The sequence below is a fragment of the Mixophyes fleayi genome, chromosome 2 (genome assembly GCF_038048845.1).
Source record: "Mixophyes fleayi isolate aMixFle1 chromosome 2, aMixFle1.hap1, whole genome shotgun sequence".
In the NCBI taxonomy this organism is placed as follows: domain Eukaryota; kingdom Metazoa; phylum Chordata; class Amphibia; order Anura; family Limnodynastidae; genus Mixophyes; species Mixophyes fleayi.
The window spans coordinates 364,338,671-364,361,868 of NC_134403.1; the positions used below are offsets into that span (position 1 = coordinate 364,338,671).

The following is a 23,198-nucleotide window of genomic DNA, read 5'->3' on the forward strand; positions in this document are numbered from 1 at the left end:
ACCCGTAACAAATCTGCACCTGCGTGCAGTGGAGGGCTGGCAAATTTTAGACCGGGGGCAAGACTCGACTCAACAGCCTATTAGGAACATTTTAAAGGAAAAAAAATGCAGGAGGCCGAGTGACCCAGCCCAAGGTAGCCCACTAAGGGACCGGCCCTGTCCCATAGTGGGGGCAGCACAGTGGCCTAGTGGTTAGCACTTCTGCCTCACAGCACTGAGGTCATGAGTTCGATTCCCGACCATGGCCTTATCTGTGTGGAGTTTGTATGTTCTCCCTGTGTTTGCGTGGGTTTCCTCCGGGTGCTCTGGTTTCCTCCCACACTCCAAAAACATACTGGTGGGTTAATTGGCTGCTATCAAAATTGACCCTAGTGTCTCTCGGTCTGTGTGTGTATGTTAGGGAATTTAGACTGTAAGCTCCAATGGGGCAGGGACTGATGTGAGTGAGTTCTCTGTACAGCGCTGCGGAATTAGTGGCGCTATATAAATAAATGATGATGATGATAGTGCGTGGGATTACAACCATGGATATATTTGAAGTCTGCACCGTGTCAGGTGACCTTATCAGTGCGCCCAGTCCATTTCATTAATTGGGTGTTTGCTTTGAGTTAGTTGAATGGCCCTTTAATGCAGACAGCCAGGCACCAAGGCCATATGATTGCGATTACAACGATTGTGTGTTCGTGATCTCTCCCTGTCACCCTGGGGAGGAAGTTCCTCCCGTTTTCTAAGGGATTTGTCTTAGGGCTGCAACAAGATCAAAAGGAAAAAGAGGGGAACTGCCAGCACACTGCACCGCGCTGCTTCACGGAGATACATTGTGAAAATCTAGTTATCTGTCAAGTGCATTGAGATGCCTGGTAATGTATCATGAGAGAGCACGGCTTAGAGGAGTATTAAACACTTTTATTCTTGATCCCATCCCAAGCCTGGTTCTTTTATGATAGCAAGGGGAAACATAGTTACCAATCCCTCGGATTATCATTGAACAACCTTATCTATAATATATTATCCACCGCTCTATTTATATTATCACTTGTAAATAAGCAGATTACAGTTTATTTCCGTCATCTTTTCAGTGTTATATTTTTTTTAACTTTATTTCACAGTTATTTCTATTTTTGTTAATTTGCAAAGTCCTTGATTTATTTTTATTTTTTGTTATTTTCTTAATAATTTGGGGTATAAAAGTCAATAGTGTAACACAGCTCAACTCTTCATTTAAGGCTGATTTTTTTGTGTGTGTCTACTTTCAGTAAATAATAACAGTCAGATTCACTTTCCATCTAATCTACTTGGTAACAGATAGTATGCACTGTTATATTTTAGGAATATACTTTATCTCTTTTTTTGTTTTTATAAACGGATGCCATTAAAATTTCATACGGCCTCTGTTTTGTTTGCTTTTTCTTAGACTCACGGGGGGGGGGGGCGCGTTCATTAAGAGACGTATGCTGAGCGCAATGTGCATTTGTTTTAGAACGCATGTAAATCGGGTCTGCGTACACCCGAATTTAGCAAGGAGTGGATGTGAAGATACGTATGTTGATGAATATAGGTCTAGGTACACTCTACCCTACTAGGCAATGCCCTGCAGGATACATCCAATATATATGTCAAATATAAACCTCACAAAAAGATACACAGAAAAATAAAAAAAAAGAATCAGTTAATGTCCTATGTTAATAAGATAGTCATTAATAGCAAAAGATTAAGATATAAAAAAAAAAGCGTTTGTTTTTTTGTCCATGAAATACATTTATTAGGATGTTATGAATGTCTACTGTACATTAAATACATTTTTACAATTGCTCCTTAATGCAAACACACTCTAGTTTACATACACAGCTGCTGATCATTGAATGTACTCTCTCAGGAGACCTACCTGGGCATTCTGGGAGAGTTGGTAAGTATGCATTTACTCTGCTATTCTCTGGGACAGTAGCAGGCTAGGCAGGGTTGGGGGGGGGGCATGGGGCACTTGCATTTTTTTTTTTTTTAAATGTCCTTAATAGGCTGCTCTGCTGAGTCGAGTCTTGCCCCCCTGGGCTAAAATTTGCCAGCCCTCCTCTGCTCTGGGGTGTCATGTATGACTGAACTTCCCAAATAGATTTGTCTCCAATGCAGAAACCATAATGGGTGAGCTATTTGCATAGCCCTCAGTGCATTTTGGTCTACAGAAAAATGGCTGCCACTTGATATAAGTCAAGTCAGTAATGGAGACATACTTTAAGATTAAAATTCACCTGAAACTGATGGGAGGGGGGAAAGTTTATTTAGGTACTTCTCAGCAAATTGAACAAAACCTGGAGTTTTCCTGTTTATTTCCTCCATATGCCAGGCTCAGCATTCATCTCATGACCCAGGTAGGTAAACATTTTACTACTAGTGATAGAGCCAGGTCTATGTTCCCTGTGTGTGTGTTTGTGTGTCCCATTATTTGTCTGTCTGTATGCCCCATTGTGTGTGTGTGTATGTCTGTGTGTCCCATTGTGTCTGTGTGCGTATGATGGTGTGTGTGTGATTGTGTGTCCCATTATGTGTGTATATATGAGAAATAGGGGGGTGGGGGACGCAGAGTTGATAGCGTTGAATCACTATATCTTTGTAATTTACTAAATATTATTAAAAAACTTCTAAAATTAGGGCTAAAATTAACTTAACCCTGTTAAATTACCTAAAGCTTTAGAGGCTAAGCGGCCCCCAGTCATTCAGTTAGATTTTTCACACCACCACACACATATAGGGCATCACTGGGTGCCAAAGCAAAATTTTCCATTCTAGCCTCCAGCGCTCCATACAGAACCATGGTTGGGGGGGTGTGCACCCAGGGGGCGCATCCCCTACAGTGAGTGTTATGCATTTATGCACTCTAAATGCACTCTACTGCCGGGAGGGGCGCTGCAACCCAACCTCGTGCCTATACATTTAATAAAACGCTCTTTGCACCTTACAGTTGCCCTTATGCTTGATAAGCGCATTTCTGCCATTTACTAATTTAAAGCAATGCTTTATTCTTTGCATCTGTTTTAATGTGTAAAGGTTTTACAATATTTGTTTGAATCATTTTTATCTATCTTAGCTTTTTTTTCTACATTAGCAGAACTGAATGCCCAAATATGGATTTTCAATTCCTTTGCGCTCGTACACATTTGCAGAGACTGGCCCAGCGTTGAGGTATGGTAACCCTTACCGAGCCGGCATCGTCGGGACAGGTGATAGTTTTTTAATCAATGGCAATAAGTGTTTTTCAGCCTTATCTCTGTAAAAAGGTATCTATTGATAAATAGGCCCCCAAATCACCCACCACCCAAGACTGCAAGGTTGTCAGTCACTTCCTACCCAGCCAGCTAGAGAAGCCCCTCCTTACTAAAATGCTAACCTGCAGCAGAGAGGAGACATAGAACATGAAGGATATAGGTAGGCATGTATAAACACAAGTTATTTGTGGAGCATTTTCAGCTTACTAATATACAGCTTTTAATGTGAAAGGATTAGTTACGTACAAGATTACACGTGCAGTCATTATTGTGGAACTGTTAGAAAGATGTCACTTTAAAACGTTAGTGTAAAATGACAGTAATATCAGCTGGCGGACCCCGAGACTGCGCTGATGTCAAATGTTCCAGACAAATGTTTACAGTATAAGTTCTAGTTTACTTTCTAATACATAACTGGTGTCTAGTTATTTGGATATAAAGTTTATGATGTACTGTGCAAGTGTGTAATACGTATTTAAACAAATTATTTCAAAGCATATAAGATACCTCCCAATGGTACCAATTTTGGAGGGACCTCCCGATTCGTGGACTGCAAAATGAGTGGGGTTTAACAGGAATGTGGGTGGAGTTTTATAGCACTTTACCCATTTGTGGGCGGGGTTTGGGTGGAATGGGGGCAAGACTTTTTATCACTCTTTCAAGTTTCTAAATGTTGTAATGTATGATATAAGCTGATGCTTGTTGTGACTGAGGACATAAAGACATAGAGCCTGATTCATTAAAGAAAGTAAAGCACAAAAAAATGAGTAACTTTGCACCTTGGCAAAAACATGTTGCATTGGAGGGGGAAATACATTTAAAATGTGGGGACAGATTTATAGTTGGGGTAGGGCATGTCCTAGATCAACTTTACATTTCAGTGTAAAAATAAAGCTATCAAGTGTTTGTGTGCTACATGAAAAAACAGCCAGTATTTAACTTCTGCGCAAAATAATAAAGTAATATGCACCCCTTGCATTGTAACATGGTTTTGTCCAGGAGAAAACATGCTCTTATTTTCCTGTAATTTCCTTAACGAATCAGGCCCTTAATGTCTGTGTTGAATAGCTCCAAAATAAATATATTTATTTTGTCCTATTTTCATAATATAATTTTGTTCTAATAAAAGATCATTCTAATCACTTGTATATTGTCAAGTACTGGATTTACTTCCCATTAAAAGAGTAGGAAACCCCCTAGTATATATTGCTGTAACGGTTATCCCAGGATCTGAGCATCATGACGTCATATCCTTTGTACCGCTGCTGTCCAGGGATAAATGCTGCTATTTGGCCAGAGGTTTCCAACATATCTCTAGGCGTCTCTTTAGAATGAAAGTGTTGTCCAAAGTTTTCAATGTTGGCAAGTATGATTCTGACTGAAGGAGGTGGGCTTAAGGTGGCATTTCTTGCTGAAGGTGGGATTACTGCATTAGTGTTTCCAGCGGCTGCAGGGCCCTGCAGTCACTGTGTCCGTGAAGAAGGAAGATGAAAGCTACTCACCGTTTCAGCGTGAGTATTCCTCTTTTCTTCTTGCAGGTCCTGGTGGCAGCGGGCAAGCGAGCCAATCAGTGGCCAGGCAGGCGAGCCAGGATTGGCTCGCCTGCCTGGCCACTGATTGGCCAGCATTTGAACTTTTGGCGCCATCCAATGACGATGGGCGCGCCGTTATGGCTTCATAAGCCGCTGGGCGCCGCCACCTTCAAATAAGTGTCCGGCAGCGGAGCGAGAGGGACGTCGCTGGAGCGGCGCCAGAAGACCAGAGGACGCCGCAAGAGAAGCCCGCCGGAGAAAAGAAAGTAGACGCTATGATCAAGACAAAGAGGAGCTCGCTGGCAGGGAGCCCTTGTAAGGGCTAAGAGCTCCCCCACCAAGAAGACAGCGGGGACACCAGTGCCGAAGTGGAGAAGAGGTGCCGCCGTGTGGAGGGTCTGGAAGACCCAAAAATGGCGAAGCTAGCGGAGTTTTCTGCGTGGAGCAGGTGAGTATAAAAATACTCAGTTAGGTCGGGCATAAGGCCTGTGGGCATGTTCCAGGCACTAGGCCCCATAGTTAGTCAGGAGGGCACAAGGCCCCCTAGTTAGTAAGGGGGAGCACAAGGCCCCTTAGTTAGAGAGAGCAGGGCACAAGTCCCTAGCAGTAGCTTTTGGGCACAAGGCCCAATAGGCAGTAGTTTTTGGGCACAAGGCCCTTGAGGTTAGTAGGGCGCCAGGCCCTTGAGGTTAGCAGGGCGCCAGGCACTTCAGTGTAGAGAGGCGCAGGCATCTGAGTGAGAGGAGCGATAGGCTCCTGCCAGAGTAGCAGGACGGCTGCCCTGTAGTTGTAACAAGGACATTGTGTCCTTGTGGTTAGAGGGACAGAAGGTCTTGGTGGTTAGCAGGGCAGTAGGCACTTATAGTTGGTAGTAGGTGTTTAGATTCAGCCCAGGTCTAGCAGAACGCTAGGTCCTTGGGTAGCGTATGGGACACTTGATCCCTTGATAGTAAGTGGTAAAGTTACTGAGAGTGGCTTACAAAGCCCCTCCATCCTTCCGGAAGGACACCTAAAGTCCTGAGCCCCAGGGCAAGGCGGGCTTAACATCCAGGGCTCGGGCTGCGGCCGGCGGCCTGCTTAGCGACAGAGTGCCAGCAGACCCCAGGTGACCGAGGGCGTGTGAGTGGGAGGATTCCGATCACGGAGAAGAAAGGTACGGTGCATTCTGTAGCTGTCCCTAAGGATTGGGTGAGTATCTGGGGTGTTGGGGAAGGGATTGTTCTGTGTGGCTTGGTCTCCCTTGTTTTTCAGGCATTGGCTTCCAGACAAGGTCTTCGGAAGACCCCGTCGAGTGGGAACCCCTGGAGCAACAGGAATAGAGGAAGTTGCTGTTGTAGACTCGCATCTGTGAGTATAGCCCGGTGAGGGCTGTTCCTGTGGTGCACTCACCTTGTGGAGCTGCCCCTTCCATCTTTCCCCTTCCCCTTACAGCAAAACGAGTGCCTGGCACACGAGAACAGGGGCCCTTTTCCCTTGTTGGCGTTTTGGGCGTTCGGACATCCCCTCCCTCCCCCCCAACGGACCTTACATTGGGTATGAGTGGCCCGCTGAGGAGTGGGTACTGGAAAAGGGAGTTTGTGTACATTAGGAGGGCAGGCAGGGCGCCCAGGGGCTGGTGGATGAGAACTGGAATCTTAGGAAAAAAGGCAGGGACAGGGGAACTGGGAAAAGAGGATATGATGGTGGGGGAGGGGCAGGTTGGATGAGATGAGAGGGGCATGATGTGGATGAGAGGGGGAGTGGGGCTGGATGGCTGGAGTTGGAGGGGGGCTGCTGATAAGCAGGGACATGTGTGGCTTGAGAAATAGGGGACATGTGTGAGATAGCCCCCTGTCTGAGTGCTTGAAACCAGGGTGTGTGTGTGTGTGGGGGGGGGGGTGTGGGTCGCTTCCCCCGCTGCATATCACTGTGTGGCACAGGTAGGGGGGAGTAATGCAGGTGCCACTTTTAAACTGTATATTAATATAAACATTTATTGCAAATGACATTACAGGAAAGTCTTGGTTATTAGAGATTACATTTTTTATAAGTCAAAGAAGACATTGCTTTTGAAAAGTAAAGTCTTAAGAACCCATTAATTACATCATTTGTATGCATCTTTATCCCAAAATGTAAATGTAATTTGTAAAAAGATAATCAGTGTGACCAGTAGTATTATACAGCAGTAATTCTCTTATTGGGAATATAATTTATATTGCAGCCACCTAATGCGCACACACGATCATATCCCCAAGCTCACACGTTGTCCTATCCCTCTGGATGTCCAAATGAGGAAACTTGTTATTTCTAATTTCTTGCAAAGCATATGCACCCTGCAAGGCACACTAGGGGGTATATTTACTAAACTGTGGGTTTGAAAAAGCGGAGATGTTGCCTATAGCAACTAATCAGATTCTAGTTATCATTTATTTAGAACATTCTACAAAATGACAGCTAGAATCTGATTGGTTGCTATAGGCAGCATCTCCATTTTTTTCAAACTCGCAGATTAGTAAATCTAGTCCTACATCGCCCAGAGAGCTGAGCTGAAACTGCTCTCTCCGAGGCGCGAGACCTGTGGCTGCGCCAGACGGCCGACAGTTGTTAGGCAACCACCGAACTGCTTGCGTAACTGCAGCTGATGGAATGGCTGGCAGAACGCCCACCCAGCGGGCACATGGAGAATCGTGGAAAGAAACGGACGGTTCGGGGGTTGGTGGGGAGTGGGTTGATGCCGTCAGAGGATATTGAGCGGAGGGGGGGGAGATAGCTCCATCCGAGGTGCAAAGAACCTTGGCGGCAGGGAGACAGAGCGCTGGACAGGGGAAATAGAAATAGGATGAAAAGGGGGAGGGGTTAATGATATGGAAAGAAGGGAGAAAAGTTGAAGAAAGAGAGATGGCGAGACCAGAAGGCTGAAGGCTACAGAAAAAGAGCAGAAAGGTAAGATATAAGGCAAATATAAACTAATATTAATAATATAATGGAATTGACTGATACTGGTTTACAGGTCCTCAGGATTTTGTGCAGTAAGAGAGGCAGATGGGTATATTTACTAAACTGAGGGTTTGAAAAAGTGGAGATGTTGCCTATAGCAACCAATCAGATTCTAGCTGTCATTTTGTACAATGTACTAAATAAATGATAACTACAATCTGATTGGTTGCTATAAGCAACATCTCCACTTTTTCAAACCCTCAGTTTAGTAAATATACCCCAGAATCCCCAAGTGAGGAAATCTATATAGGGAATCTGAAGAACCTCCTCTGCGGATCCCATTGGCTGCTCGAAAACTTTAACTTTTAATAGGTAGGTGCATTGTACACATACAAACGTATTGAAGCTGATTCACCGATGCACCATACTGGGCGCAATGTGCGTTTGTTTTAAAACACAAATAAATCTGGTATACGTACGCCTGCATTCAACAAGGAGCGGATGTAAAGATACATGTAGTGATGAATACGGGTCTAGGTCTGCTCAGCTCCAGTGCACAGGACACAAAGTCACAAAGCAACGCACAGAAAAAATATTGAATTAATGTTACCTGGTAATAATATAGGCATTAATGATAAAGCTTTATAAAATTAAAGTAAGTGTTTATTTTTTTCCCCATGAAATACATTTCTCAGGATGTTATGTCTACTATACATTTAGGGTTAGGGTTACATTTTTACAGTTGCTACCAATTGCACACACATGTCCTAGCATACATACACATCTGTCATCACTAGTGACACTAGACCTAGAGACTGGAGCTGGAGCAAGAGATACGGCTGAAAAACAAGAACCTGAGAATCGCCCAGAGCTTGAATTGGACGCTGCTGCGTGCGCTCCAGATTGGCGCGCCTTTACTGTACATTGACTGCGGCCACAATCATAGGCTATAGTAAGCGTCCTTTGCTCTCCAAGATGAATCGTACGTTGCCGCGTTCAATGGCGTAAAAGCCGGTTCTGGGCATCAGCAAAGTGATTGCGGATTGTGTCCACAAAATCGCCGTTTCTGTTCCTTGATGAATCAGGTCCACTGCGCGTAAGTGCGGTCAGCCATTCTTGTTCATAATAAGATGTTGGAGTTGTGTAAAATAAAGAGTTGCTGTCTCTTCTGTCTGACAAACTCTGCAACCTTGGAAATCGCTCAATAGCACTTTGTATATGAAAACTTTGTTTAATAACCAAAGAGAACAAAATGCTGATTATGTTTTTTAAATCGGCCATTGGACACGCAAATACACTCGTCACAACATTGCCTAACTGCACAGAACAGACTTATTGTTACATAAACTGCTTCTTTCATTGATTCAATGATTATATTCAGTCATGGTGCGTAAACATTATAAACTTGTGACCGACACAGAGACATAGCGACCGGGCAGCGAGGCTGATGCTCATGTGTGGGAACGCGTTTCTTTGTTTACGATACACCATATACTGAGGACAAGGGGGCGCTTGCTGTAAAACATAGAAGATCCAGTGAGAAAATGACATAGAGAGGAGGCCGGTCACCCGGATGTATGAAAAAGCTGATCCAGAGAAATCTCTGAAGCCTGCATGGATGACAGTCTCTCAGTTTCTTCCATCCGTATACTCTTTATCCAAACGTGCACAATAAACCAGGAGGAGGAAGCTAAAAATATACATAGAGTGATACTGCCTAACAAAACATAAATCCAATGCTTAATCGTGATAAACAGATATAAAAATCTTCACGTTAAGTGATTTCACTGCTCCGTGTTGTAATTATACTCACAAGAGAGACACGACCTGTTCAGGGCTTTGAATCGGAACGCTCCTTTCTTCAGGGAACGTTCCTCTTCGTTGCTTTATCAGGAATCTTTTTTTCTAAATAATTTTTCTTAACAGGGACCACTTTGACACGAACAAACTCCAGATATAGGGCCTGATTCATATTCGAATAGGAGTCTGAGTGCCGTATAATGCGTGAAATAGCTCTGTGCAAGTTCTGTGCAGTTAGCTTGCGGGCAGCACTGTGGCCTAGTGGTTAGCACTTCTGTCTCACAGCACTGGGGTCATGAGTTCAATTCCCAACCATGGCCTTATCTGTGTGGAGTTTGTATGTTCTCCCCGTGTTTGCGTGGGTTTTCCCCCGGGTGCTCCTGTTTCCTCCCACACGGCAAAAAAACATACTAGTAGGTTAATTGGCTGCTATCAAAATTGACCCTAGTCTCTCTCTCTATGTCTGTGTGTGTGTGTGTGTGTTAGGGAATTTAGACTGCAAGCTCCAATGGGGCAAGGACTGATGTGAGTGAGTTCTCTGTACAGCGCTGCGGAATCAGTGGCGCTATATAAATAAATGGTGATGATGATAATGATGACCTTACAAGATGTTCTTATGCAAAGATTTGTTATGTATATTTAAAACTATTATATTTATAAGTTTTGATATGTAATAGTGTTATTCTTTGCTCTTTGTTCCTCTCTGTCTACATTACCTGTTTTGTTTAGAATGTATTCATACATTATCTAATGCTTCTTTACACCTGGGCATTGGTGGGTGAGATGTGTTTGGTGAAAGGTTTTGTTGTTAAATTCTTGTAGATTGTAGTGTAAGGATATGTATTACGATCCCTTTTGATTTTATTTGAACCTACATTACTCTTAATTGACCAACATTGAATAGGGTGTCACTTTGATGTTTTAAACTAAGGCTGTATTTACAATGTACATTTTAATATGTCGTATATATCTGAAGCAGTGCTCTACTGCAGCTGGAAATGCATTCTAATATGTATTTGTATGTAATGAGGTCATCTGACTTTGTGTTGAAAGTGCTCTGTTAGGCTAGGTACACACTGAAGGATTTTCCAACCAACTGTTACAAGCCGCCGCAACTCACTCACCTGCGTCCCGGCCGTCGCTATGGCGACCGGGACGTCACTTCCGGCCCTGACCCGGCCGTTGCCGGGGCAACGAGAAGACGCTTCAGCGCTGCGTCCCGGCAATGAGAGGAAGCCGGGCGCAGCGCTCACCATATGTCCTAGCCTGTGGGCTAATTAATGCAGCCTATTAATTATGCTGGGGGCTGTGTCTAATTCAGAGCTAGGCTCTGATTGGTGGCCACTGGTATTTAAGGCAATGGAGTCTGCTGCCTCATTGCCGGTTATAGCTCCTGTGTTCCAGTCTGCTAACCTGCTAGTTCCTGTCCTGTATCCTGATATCTCTATTTGACTCCCCGTGTATGACCCTTGGCTTTGATTTGGACCTTGCTCGTGTTTCCTGTGACCCTGATCTTTGGCCTGTTTACCCGTTCTGCTATTTGCCTGTGACCCCTGACCTCAGCTTGTTCATCGATACTGTTGTCTGCTGCCGGCCCTTGACCTCTGCGTGGACCTGACTCCTCTTGCCTGGGTTCTCCCCAGCTGGTACGCACTTCACGACCCTCTGTCAATCTGCGGCCCAGTCTGTCCCCACCATCAGGGGCTCCAGTGAACACCTGACTGGCAGAGTAGATTCCGGGTTGTGTTGTGCCGGCTGGAGGGGTTCCTAACATTATAACCGGCCCACTCACGGAGACGAGGTTGGAATGGATGCAAGTGGATCCTCACCGTCTCCGGCACAAGCCCTAGCAGCCCATGTTGAGTCCTTATATCAGATGATCCAGGGATTGGCTGAGCGTCTGTCTGTTCAAGAAGAAGCCGCAAAAGTGTCACAACCCACTCCAAGTTCCCTCTGTGAACCTAAGATGAACTTGCCGGATCGCTTCTCTGGAAATAGGTCCCTGTTTCGGAATTTCAGGGAGAGCTGCAAGCTCTATTTCCGATTGAGACCCCGCTCCTCCGGGTCAGAGCATCAAAGAGTCGGGATTATCATTTCCCTTCTACAGGGTGGCCCCCAGTCCTGGGCGTTTTCCTTGCCGCAGACCAGTCCTGCCATGCAGTCAGTAGACGCTTTCTTCGAGGCGTTAGGTCTACTATATGACGACCCGGACCGTACTGCCTCCGCTGAAACTCATCTACGGGCCTTGAAACAAGGCCGGCGCTCGGCAGAGGAATACTGCGCTGAATTCCGTAGATGGTCACCTGATAGTGGATGGAATGATCCTGCCTTGCGGAGTCAGTTCCGTCTTGGCCTGTCGGAACAGGTCAAAGACTCTTTGGTGCAGTACCCATCTCCTACCTCTCTGGAGGATCTGATGCACCTCTCCATTAAAATCGACAGGAGATTTAAAGAGCGGAAAATCGAAAAGGAGACATCATCACCTCTATCCGGCTTCATTCCTGTTCCCACGGATGGTGAGGAACCCATGCAATTGGGGGCGTATCGTCTCTCCCCTGAGGAAAGAGACAAGAGAAGATCACAGGGCCTATGTCTCTATTGCGGCACAAAAGGCCACTTCTCCCGTTCCTGCCCGAATAAGCCGGGAAAAGAGCATGCCTAGGGAACGAGAGGAAAGTTCACCTAGGTCTGCAGATTGTCTCCCTGAAAAACGCCGTATTGATCCCTGCACAGCTCATGTTTAGTGCTCGTTCAATGGACCTGTCCGCCTTCGTTGATAGTGGAGCTGCAGGCAACTTCCTGGACATCGGGTTCGCCCGCGCTGCTAAAATTCCGATGGTAAAACTCAAGTCCGCTATTACTGTCTGTGGATTAGATGGAGGTCCGTTGCCTGGTGGCAAGATTTCCTGGGAGACCTCGCCACTACAATTAAAAATCGGAGCTCTCCATTCAGAGTCAATAACCTTCCTTCTTATCGATTGTTCATCAGTTCCCTTGATCTTGGGCCACCCATGGCTTTCCCGTCATAACCCTGTCATGGACTGGGTAAAAGGAGAAATTGTCCAGTGGAGCTCTTACTGTACACAGTCCTGCTTGTCACTGCCCCTGCGGGTGATTCAGTCTATTCCGGAGCAGCTTCCCTCACAATATCATGAGTTCTGGGATGTGTTCTCCAAGAAAGCTGCTGACACCTTACCACCTCACCGTGACTTTGACTGTGCCATCGAGCTTATTCCTGGTTCCAAGTTGCCTAAGGGTCGCCTGTACTCTCTCTCTGGTCCGGAGACCAAGTCCATGCAGGAATACATTGAAGAAAATCTGGAGAAGGGCTTCATCAGGCCATCTAAATCTCCCGTAGGAGCAGGATGCTTCTTTGTATCCAAAAAGGACGGAGGACTAAGACCCTGTATTGATTACCGGGGATTGAATCTTATTACAATCAAGAATACCTATCCCCTTCCGCTCATCTCCGTATTATTTGATCAGCTGAGAGGTGCTACTGTCTTCTCAAAAATCGATCTTCGTGGAGCGTATAACCTCATCCGTATCAAGGAGGGAGACGAGTGGAAGACAGCATTCAATACGCACTCTGGCCATTATGAATACTTGGTTATGCCGTTCGGTCTTAGCAATGCACCTGCAGTATTCCAGGACTTAATCAATGAGGTTCTTCGGGACTTTCTTGGTAGTTTCGTGGTCGTCTATTTAGATGATATCCTCATCTATTCCAGATCTCTGTCTGTACATCAGAATCACGTTAAACAAGTTCTACGAAGACTGCGAGAGAACCACCTTTACGCCAAACTAGAAAAGTGTGAGTTCGAGGTGCAGAAAGTATCCTTTTTAGGTTACATAATCTCTTCTGAGGGATTCTCCATGGATCCAACTAAGGTTCAGGCTATTCTAGATTGGGTGCAACCAAACAACCTTAAGGCGGTGCAGAGGTTTCTGGGCTTCTCCAATTATTATAGAAGGTTCATTCCAGGTTTTGCGGACATCGTGGCTCCCATTGTCGCCCTAACCCGTAAAGGAATGGATCCAACTAATTGGTCGCCTCAAGCAGTAGCCTCATTCGAAAGCCTGAAAAAAGCCTTTGTCTCTGCTCAGGTCCTTAGACACCCGGATCCAGCTAAATCATTTGTTCTTGAGGTCGACGCCTCTGATGTCGGTGCTGGGGCTATACTATCTCAGAAGGACCCTCATACTAATCGTCTACACCCGTGTGCCTATTTCTCCCGCCAGTTCTCTTCAGCAGAAGCCAACTATGATGTCGGGAATAGGGAACTGTTGGCAATCAAATGGGCCTTTGAGGAGTGGCGACATTGGCTGGAGGGTGCTCCACATCAGATCTCTGTCATTACCGACCACAAGAACTTGCAATATATACAATCGACCAAACGTCTAAATCCCAGACAGGCCCGTTGGTCGTTATTCTTTACCCGGTTCAATTTCCTGATCACCTATCGACCGGGTTCCAAAAATGTCCGGGCAGATGCTCTGTCCAGAAGTTTCTTGGCACACCACGTTCCAGTTTCGAACCCAGAGCCTATTATTCCACCTTCCATAATCCATGTTGGATTAACCCAAGATCTGAGTATCACACTTCAGAGATTCCAGAAATTAGCCCCTGATACTACTCCGGAACAACGTCTTTTTGTTCCAGTCCATCTAAGGAAGGCGGTTCTTGCAGAGGCGCATAATAGTAGGTCTGCTGGACACCCTGGAGTTTATAAGACGCTGGAGATCCTTTCCCGTACGGTCTGGTGGCCATCCTTGTCTGCTGATGTCAAGAGTCATGTCCTCTCGTGTGAAATTTGTGCCAGGAACAAAGTCCCCAGGACTCGCCCGGTGGGTCAATTGCTTCCATTGCCCATTCCTGCAAAACCTTGGACACATTTGTCCATGGATTTTATTGTTGATTTGCCACCTTCTGCAGGACATAATACTATTTGGGTTGTGGTGGACCGTTTCAGTAAAATGGCACATTTCATCCCATTAACCAGGCTTCCTACAGCTCGAGATCTGGCCATTCTCTTCATACAACATGTTTTCCGGCTCCATGGACTTCCTTCCGATATTGTTTCTGATCGTGGTTCACAATTCATAGCACAATTCTGGAAATCCTTCTGCACCCTCCTCGGAATCCGGATCAGTCTGTCATCTGCATACCACCCTCAGTCTAACGGGCAAACTGAAAGGGTTAACCAAGCACTTGAACAGTTCCTCCGATGTTATTCCTCAGAATTCCATGACAACTGGTCATCTTTGCTGCCTTGGGCAGAGTTTGCCTACAATAACTCATCTCACTCATCTACTCAAACTTCCCCGTTCTACTGTAACTTCGGTTTCCATCCCAGGTCTAATTCTCTGTACTCTCTCAAAACTGCTGGTATTCCGGAGATTCATTCCACAGTTGCTGATCTGAAAGTAATTTGGGGGAAAGTTCAGTCCTCCTTGAAAAAATCCTCATTGTCGGCCAAAATTTTTTCGGATCGCCACCGTACCACCTGCCCATTCAAAGTGGGCCAGAAAGTATGGCTATCAACTAGAAATCTTAGGCTCAGACAGCCTTGTAAAAAACTAGGGCCTAAATTTATTGGGCCGTTCATGATTACCAAACAGATCAATCCGGTAGCTTTTAGATTGAAGATTTCTAGTTCACTAAAAATTCCGAACACATTTCATTGTTCATTGTTGAAGCCGGTATTGTATCCTAGCCAATCCTCAACTGTGCCTGGGGGAAGTTCGAGTAAGCCACTAAAATATGTGGTTCAAAGGATTTTAGATTCCAAAAAAGTGCAAGGACAGGTGCACTTCCTGGTGCAGTGGAGGAACCGCGGGTTAGAAGAGCGATCTTGGGTTCCGCGAAGACAACTCCATGCCGCTAAACAATTGAGGGAATTCTTCAGGAGGTTCCCAAGAAAACCTGGATGTCGGGGTCCCTCGACCCCTCCTCAAGGGGGGGGTACTGTTACGAGCCGCGGCGGTGCCCAGCCGCCGCGACTCACTCACCTGCGTCCTGGCCGTCGCTATGGCGACCGGGACGTCACTTCCGGCCCTGACCCGGCCGTTGCCGGGGCAACGAGAAGACGCTTCAGCGCTGCGTCCCGGCAATGAGAGGAAGCCGGGCGCAGCGCTCACCATATGTCCTAGCCTGTGGGCTAATTAATGCAGCCTATTAATTATGCTGGGGGCTGTGTCTAATTCAGAGCTAGGCTCTGATTGGTGGCCACTGGTATTTAAGGCAATGGAGTCTGCTGCCTCATTGCCGGTTATAGCTCCTGTGTTCCAGTCTGCTAACCTGCTAGTTCCTGTCCTGTATCCTGATATCTCTATTTGACTCCCCGTGTATGACCCTTGGCTTTGATTTGGACCTTGCTCGTGTTTCCTGTGACCCTGATCTTTGGCCTGTTTACCCGTTCTGCTATTTGCCTGTGACCCCTGACCTCAGCTTGTTCATCGATACTGTTGTCTGCTGCCGGCCCTTGACCTCTGCGTGGACCTGACTCCTCTTGCCTGGGTTCTCCCCAGCTGGTACGCACTTCACGACCCTCTGTCAATCTGCGGCCCAGTCTGTCCCCACCATCAGGGGCTCCAGTGAACACCTGACTGGCAGAGTAGATTCTGGGTTGTGTTGTGCCGGCTGGAGGGGTTCCTAACATTATAACCGGCCCACTCACGGAGACGAGGTTGGAATGGATGCAAGTGGATCCTCACCGTCTCCGGCACAAGCCCTAGCAGCCCATGTTGAGTCCTTATATCAGATGATCCAGGGATTGGCTGAGCGTCTGTCTGTTCAAGAAGAAGCCGCAAAAGTGTCACAACCCACTCCAAGTTCCCTCTGTGAACCTAAGATGAACTTGCCGGATCGCTTCTCTGGAAATAGGTCCCTGTTTCGGAATTTCAGGGAGAGCTGCAAGCTCTATTTCCGATTGAGACCCCGCTCCTCCGGGTCAGAGCATCAAAGAGTCGGGATTATCATTTCCCTTCTACAGGGTGGCCCCCAGTCCTGGGCGTTTTCCTTGCCGCAGACCAGTCCTGCCATGCAGTCAGTAGACGCTTTCTTCGAGGCGTTAGGTCTACTATATGACGACCCGGACCGTACTGCCTCCGCTGAAACTCATCTATGGGCCTTGAAACAAGGCCGGCGCTCGGCAGAGGAATACTGCGCTGAATTCCGTAGATGGTCACCTGATAGTGGATGGAATGATCCTGCCTTGCGGAGTCAGTTCCGTCTTGGCCTGTCGGAACAGGTCAAAGACTCTTTGGTGCAGTACCCATCTCCTACCTCTCTGGAGGATCTGATGCACCTCTCCATTAAAATCGACAGGAGATTTAAAGAGCGGAAAATCGAAAAGGAGACATCATCACCTCTATCCGGCTTCATTCCTGTTCCCACGGATGGTGAGGAACCCATGCAATTGGGGGCGTATCGTCTCTCCCCTGAGGAAAGAGACAAGAGAAGATCACAGGGCCTATGTCTCTATTGCGGCACAAAAGGCCACTTCTCCCGTTCCTGCCCGAATAAGCCGGGAAAAGAGCATGCCTAGGGAACGAGAGGAAAGTTCACCTAGGTCTGCAGATTGTCTCCCTGAAAAACGCCGTATTGATCCCTGCACAGCTCATGTTTAGTGCTCGTTCAATGGACCTGTCCGCCTTCGTTGATAGTGGAGCTGCAGGCAACTTCCTGGACATCGGGTTCGCCCGCGCTGCTAAAATTCCGATGGTAAAACTCAAGTCCGCTATTACTGTCTGTGGATTAGATGGAGGTCCGTTGCCTGGTGGCAAGATTTCCTGGGAGACCTCGCCACTACAATTAAAAATCGGAGCTCTCCATTCAGAGTCAATAACCTTCCTTCTTATCGATTGTTCATCAGTTCCCTTGATCTTGGGCCACCCATGGCTTTCCCGTCATAACCCTGTCATGGACTGGGTAAAAGGAGAAATTGTCCAGTGGAGCTCTTACTGTACACAGTCCTGCTTGTCACTGCCCCTGCGGGTGATTCAGTCTATTCCGGAGCAGCTTCCCTCACAATATCATGAGTTCTGGGATGTGTTCTCCAAGAAAGCTGCTGACACCTTACCACCTCACCGTGACTTTGACTGTGCCATCGAGCTTATTCCTGGTTCCAAGTTGCCTAAGGGTCGCCTGTACTCTCTCTCTGGTCCGGAGACCAAGTCCATGCAGGAATACATTGAAGAAAATCTGGAGAAGGGCTTCATCAGGCCATCTAAATCTCCCGTAGGAGCAGGATGCTTCTTTGTATCCAAAAAGGACGGAGGACTAAGACCCTGTATTGATTACCGGGGATTGAATCTTATTACAATCAAGAATACCTATCCCCTTCCGCTCATCTCCGTATTATTTGATCAGCTGAGAGGTGCTACTGTCTTCTCAAAAATCGATCTTCGTGGAGCGTATAACCTCATCCGTATCAAGGAGGGAGACGAGTGGAAGACAGCATTCAATACGCACTCTGGCCATTATGAATACTTGGTTATGCCGTTCGGTCTTAGCAATGCACCTGCAGTATTCCAGGACTTAATCAATGAGGTTCTTCGGGACTTTCTTGGTAGTTTCGTGGTCGTCTATTTAGATGATATCCTCATCTATTCCAGATCTCTGTCTGTACATCAGAATCACGTTAAACAAGTTCTACGAAGACTGCGAGAGAACCACCTTTACGCCAAACTAGAAAAGTGTGAGTTCGAGGTGCAGAAAGTATCCTTTTTAGGTTACATAATCTCTTCTGAGGGATTCTCCATGGATCCAACTAAGGTTCAGGCTATTCTAGATTGGGTGCAACCAAACAACCTTAAGGCGGTGCAGAGGTTTCTGGGCTTCTCCAATTATTATAGAAGGTTCATTCCAGGTTTTGCGGACATCGTGGCTCCCATTGTCGCCCTAACCCGTAAAGGAATGGATCCAACTAATTGGTCGCCTCAAGCAGTAGCCTCATTCGAAAGCCTGAAAAAAGCCTTTGTCTCTGCTCAGGTCCTTAGACACCCGGATCCAGCTAAATCATTTGTTCTTGAGGTCGACGCCTCTGACGTCGGTGCTGGGGCTATACTATCACAGAAGGACCCTCATACTAATCGTCTACACCCGTGTGCCTATTTCTCCCGCCAGTTCTCTTCAGCAGAAGCCAACTATGATGTCGGGAATAGGGAACTGTTGGCAATCAAATGGGCCTTTGAGGAGTGGCGACATTGGCTGGAGGGTGCTCCACATCAGATCTCTGTCATTACCGACCACAAGAACTTGCAATATATACAATCGACCAAACGTCTAAATCCCAGACATGCCCGTTGGTCGTTATTCTTTACCCGGTTCAATTTCCTGATCACCTATCGACCGGGTTCCAAAAATGTCCGGGCAGATGCTCTGTCCAGAAGTTTCTTGGCACACCACGTTCCAGTTTCGAACCCAGAGCCTATTATTCCACCTTCCATAATCCATGTTGGATTAACCCAAGATCTGAGTATCACACTTCAGAGATTCCAGAAATTAGCCCCTGATACTACTCCGGAACAACGTCTTTTTGTTCCAGTCCATCTAAGGAAGGCGGTTCTTGCAGAGGCGCATAATAGTAGGTCTGCTGGACACCCTGGAGTTTATAAGACGCTGGAGATCCTTTCCCGTACGGTCTGGTGGCCATCCTTGTCTGCTGATGTCAAGAGTCATGTCCTCTCGTGTGAAATTTGTGCCAGGAACAAAGTCCCCAGGACTCGCCCGGTGGGTCAATTGCTTCCATTGCCCATTCCTGCAAAACCTTGGACACATTTGTCCATGGATTTTATTGTTGATTTGCCACCTTCTGCAGGACATAATACTATTTGGGTTGTGGTGGACCGTTTCAGTAAAATGGCACATTTCATCCCATTAACCAGGCTTCCTACAGCTCGAGATCTGGCCATTCTCTTCATACAACATGTTTTCCGGCTCCATGGACTTCCTTCCGATATTGTTTCTGATCGTGGTTCACAATTCATAGCACAATTCTGGAAATCCTTCTGCACCCTCCTCGGAATCCGGATCAGTCTGTCATCTGCATACCACCCTCAGTCTAACGGGCAAACTGAAAGGGTTAACCAAGCACTTGAACAGTTCCTCCGATGTTATTCCTCAGAATTCCATGACAACTGGTCATCTTTGCTGCCTTGGGCAGAGTTTGCCTACAATAACTCATCTCACTCATCTACTCAAACTTCCCCGTTCTACTGTAACTTCGGTTTCCATCCCAGGTCTAATTCTCTGTACTCTCTCAAAACTGCTGGTATTCCGGAGATTCATTCCACAGTTGCTGATCTGAAAGTAATTTGGGGGAAAGTTCAGTCCTCCTTGAAAAAATCCTCATTGTCGGCCAAAATTTTTTCGGATCGCCACCGTACCACCTGCCCATTCAAAGTGGGCCAGAAAGTATGGCTATCAACTAGAAATCTTAGGCTCAGACAGCCTTGTAAAAAACTAGGGCCTAAATTTATTGGGCCGTTCATGATTACCAAACAGATCAATCCGGTAGCTTTTAGATTGAAGATTTCTAGTTCACTAAAAATTCCGAACACATTTCATTGTTCATTGTTGAAGCCGGTATTGTATCCTAGCCAATCCTCAACTGTGCCTGGGGGAAGTTCGAGTAAGCCACTAAAATATGTGGTTCAAAGGATTTTAGATTCCAAAAAAGTGCAAGGACAGGTGCACTTCCTGGTGCAGTGGAGGAACCGCGGGTTAGAAGAGCGATCTTGGGTTCCGCGAAGACAACTCCATGCCGCTAAACAATTGAGGGAATTCTTCAGGAGGTTCCCAAGAAAACCTGGATGTCGGGGTCCCTCGACCCCTCCTCAAGGGGGGGTACTGTTACGAGCCGCGGCGGTGCCCAGCCGCCGCGACTCACTCACCTGCGTCCTGGCCGTCGCTATGGCGACCGGGACGTCACTTCCGGCCCTGACCCGGCCGTTGCCGGGGCAACGAGAAGACGCTTCAGCGCTGCGTCCCGGCAATGAGAGGAAGCCGGGCGCAGCGCTCACCATATGTCCTAGCCTGTGGGCTAATTAATGCAGCCTATTAATTATGCTGGGGGCTGTGTCTAATTCAGAGCTAGGCTCTGATTGGTGGCCACTGGTATTTAAGGCAATGGAGTCTGCTGCCTCATTGCCAGTTATAGCTCCTGTGTTCCAGTCTGCTAACCTGCTAGTTCCTGTCCTGTATCCTGATATCTCTATTTGACTCCCCGTGTATGACCCTTGGCTTTGATTTGGACCTTGCTCGTGTTTCCTGTGACCCTGATCTTTGGCCTGTTTACCCGTTCTGCTATTTGCCTGTGACCCCTGACCTCAGCTTGTTCATCGATACTGTTGTCTGCTGCCGGCCCTTGACCTCTGCGTGGACCTGACTCCTCTTGCCTGGGTTCTCCCCAGCTGGTACGCACTTCACGACCCTCTGTCAGTCTGCGGCCCAGTCTGTCCCCACCATCAGGGGCTCCAGTGAACACCTGACTGGCAGAGTAGATTCCGGGTTGTGTTGTGCCGGCTGGAGGGGTTCCTAACACCAACATGCTATCTCAAACGATTGTACCTACGACTGAAAGTCTGATTCATCCGTACACACTGACACGATTTACCTTCAGATCTGTGCTCTTCATCTGGTCCTTCATCTGGTCCTCTAGTGTTCAGAGAATGACAGCACAATATTCATTCATTCATTATTGTCACATTGTCACACTGATTAAAACCGCCTTATTATCTACATGTCCTAACGAATTTCGTTAGCTTCTGTGACTCTGAAACGAAAAATTCTGCCTCAGAACGAACAAACCAATTATTCCTTCTACAGCACTCTCTACATTTATTCACCGGGACATTCAGTCAGGCCCGGCGCTCCCATTAGGCAAGGTTAGGCACTTGCCTAGGGCGCCGGGCTCTGGAGGGCGCCTGGAGGGAGCCCTCCAGAATGAAAATTACTTTAAAACTGTGCGGCGACCGCTGACCATACCTGTCACGGCCGCCGCACAGCATCAGATGCACGGGGAGGGGGGAAGAGGCTATTTTGTCACCACCGCCGCCTCTCTGCTCCGTCTCCTCCCCTCCACTTACTAGTGTCAGTGAGTGGAGGGGAGGAGACGGAGCAGAGAGGCGGCGGTGGTGAGACAAGGTAAGGAGAGGAGGGAGGAGGGCGGCGATTTTTGCGGGGGGGGGGGCTCCGCTTTTTAAAAATGCCTAGGGCGCCGTGGACCCTAGCACCAGCCCTGCATTCAGTGCTAGCATCGGCTGAAAAGAGCCTGACTCTGTAACCTCTATGAGAATCGTGAGCATGAGTGTATACACACTACATGATTGGTCGGTGGTTGGTCGGAAAATATTAAACAGTACGACCAACCAAATGAAACGATGATCGGCACTTTGGGACAACTTTAGATCATCGTGTCACTATACACACTTACACGATATCTGACCAAACTGTGGGATGTCGGCTGATTGGAGGTTTTTCGTGCAATCATCGGGCCAGTGTGTACCTAGCCTTAAGGAACGGGTTACACTGAACAGGAGCATTGAATAAAATGAATTTAGATACTATGAGCAGGCAGTGTCAGGGGAAGGATAAGGTACAGATAGTGATCAGCCGGCTGGATGAGAATGGATTCAGTGGACACGAACAGATGAAAATAGATGAGCAGAAAAAAGTTTTATAACTGAACGCAGTGGAAGGAAACGTAAGAAACCCTTACAGGACAGGAATACCATGAGATAAGCAGGTAGTAGAAGCCACTGGTGTGATGGGACAAGAAGAAGAACTATTATAAACAGTAAACATGGGGAGCTGAGAACAGGCGGAGTATAGATAGCCACTGCCCAAACCCTGGCTCCACCTTCAAGTTATCTGAGATCCTCATTTCTCCTTCAGACCTATCTAGAGCATGCTTTGCATCTTTAATGGTTAAGTGGGGGGACCTGGCACCGCAAATCACATCATATTGACCCCACAGCAAAATGCTGCAATCACATTATTGCGCTGAGTGGGTGGGACCAAAATGAAACATTTTCCAGAAAATTGCTTTATTGAGGCCCCCGAAATTCGGGAGTCTCCCAGAATACTAGGCAAGTATGAGTTAGATGTTGTGAAAAAAAAATACGACTACTCAGATTCCATTGCGGAAAGTGTTTGGGGACGTCTTGTACAATTTTCCTCTGAGCTCCACTGTTTGCCAATCACTTTAGTTTTCAAGTTAAGGAAGCCAATTACGGAGAATTCCATTGTTACCTTAATCTGCTGCAGTGCAACCTATGACCACCAAGTGGCGATGCATCATCATCATCATCAGTTATTTATATAGCGCCACTAGTTCTGCAGCGCTGTAAAGAGAACTCACTCATATCAGTCCCTGCCCCATTGAAGCTTACAGTCTAAATTCCCTAACACACACACACACAGACAGACACAGACACGGGTCAATTTTGATAGCAGCCAATTAACCTACCAGTATGTTTTTTAGAGTGTGGGAGAAAACCGGAGCACCCGGAGGAAACCCACGCAAACACGGGGAGAATATACAAACTCTACACAATGGATGCAAAGACCTTCCATTCAGACTGTATATCCATTCTTAGGGGCTGATTCAATTCTGCCGCGAATAATGTGGAGTTAACAGTATTACTGTTAAACGGTAATTTTAACCTGGATTTCAGCCGCGAG

General features: G+C 46.8%; 1 long non-coding RNA gene across 1 annotated transcript in view; it reads left to right on the forward strand.

Moving 5' to 3' along the window:
• The first annotated feature begins 2,300 nt into the window (after nucleotides 1-2,300).
• The window catches only part of LOC142139581 (uncharacterized), an 80,305-nt gene continuing 59,407 nt past the window's right edge, over nucleotides 2,301-23,198 (forward strand). Inside the window, exon 1 of the long non-coding RNA XR_012688233.1 lies at nucleotides 2,301-2,366. This is a non-coding gene — a long non-coding RNA (uncharacterized LOC142139581). The remainder of the gene's footprint in view (nucleotides 2,367-23,198) is intronic.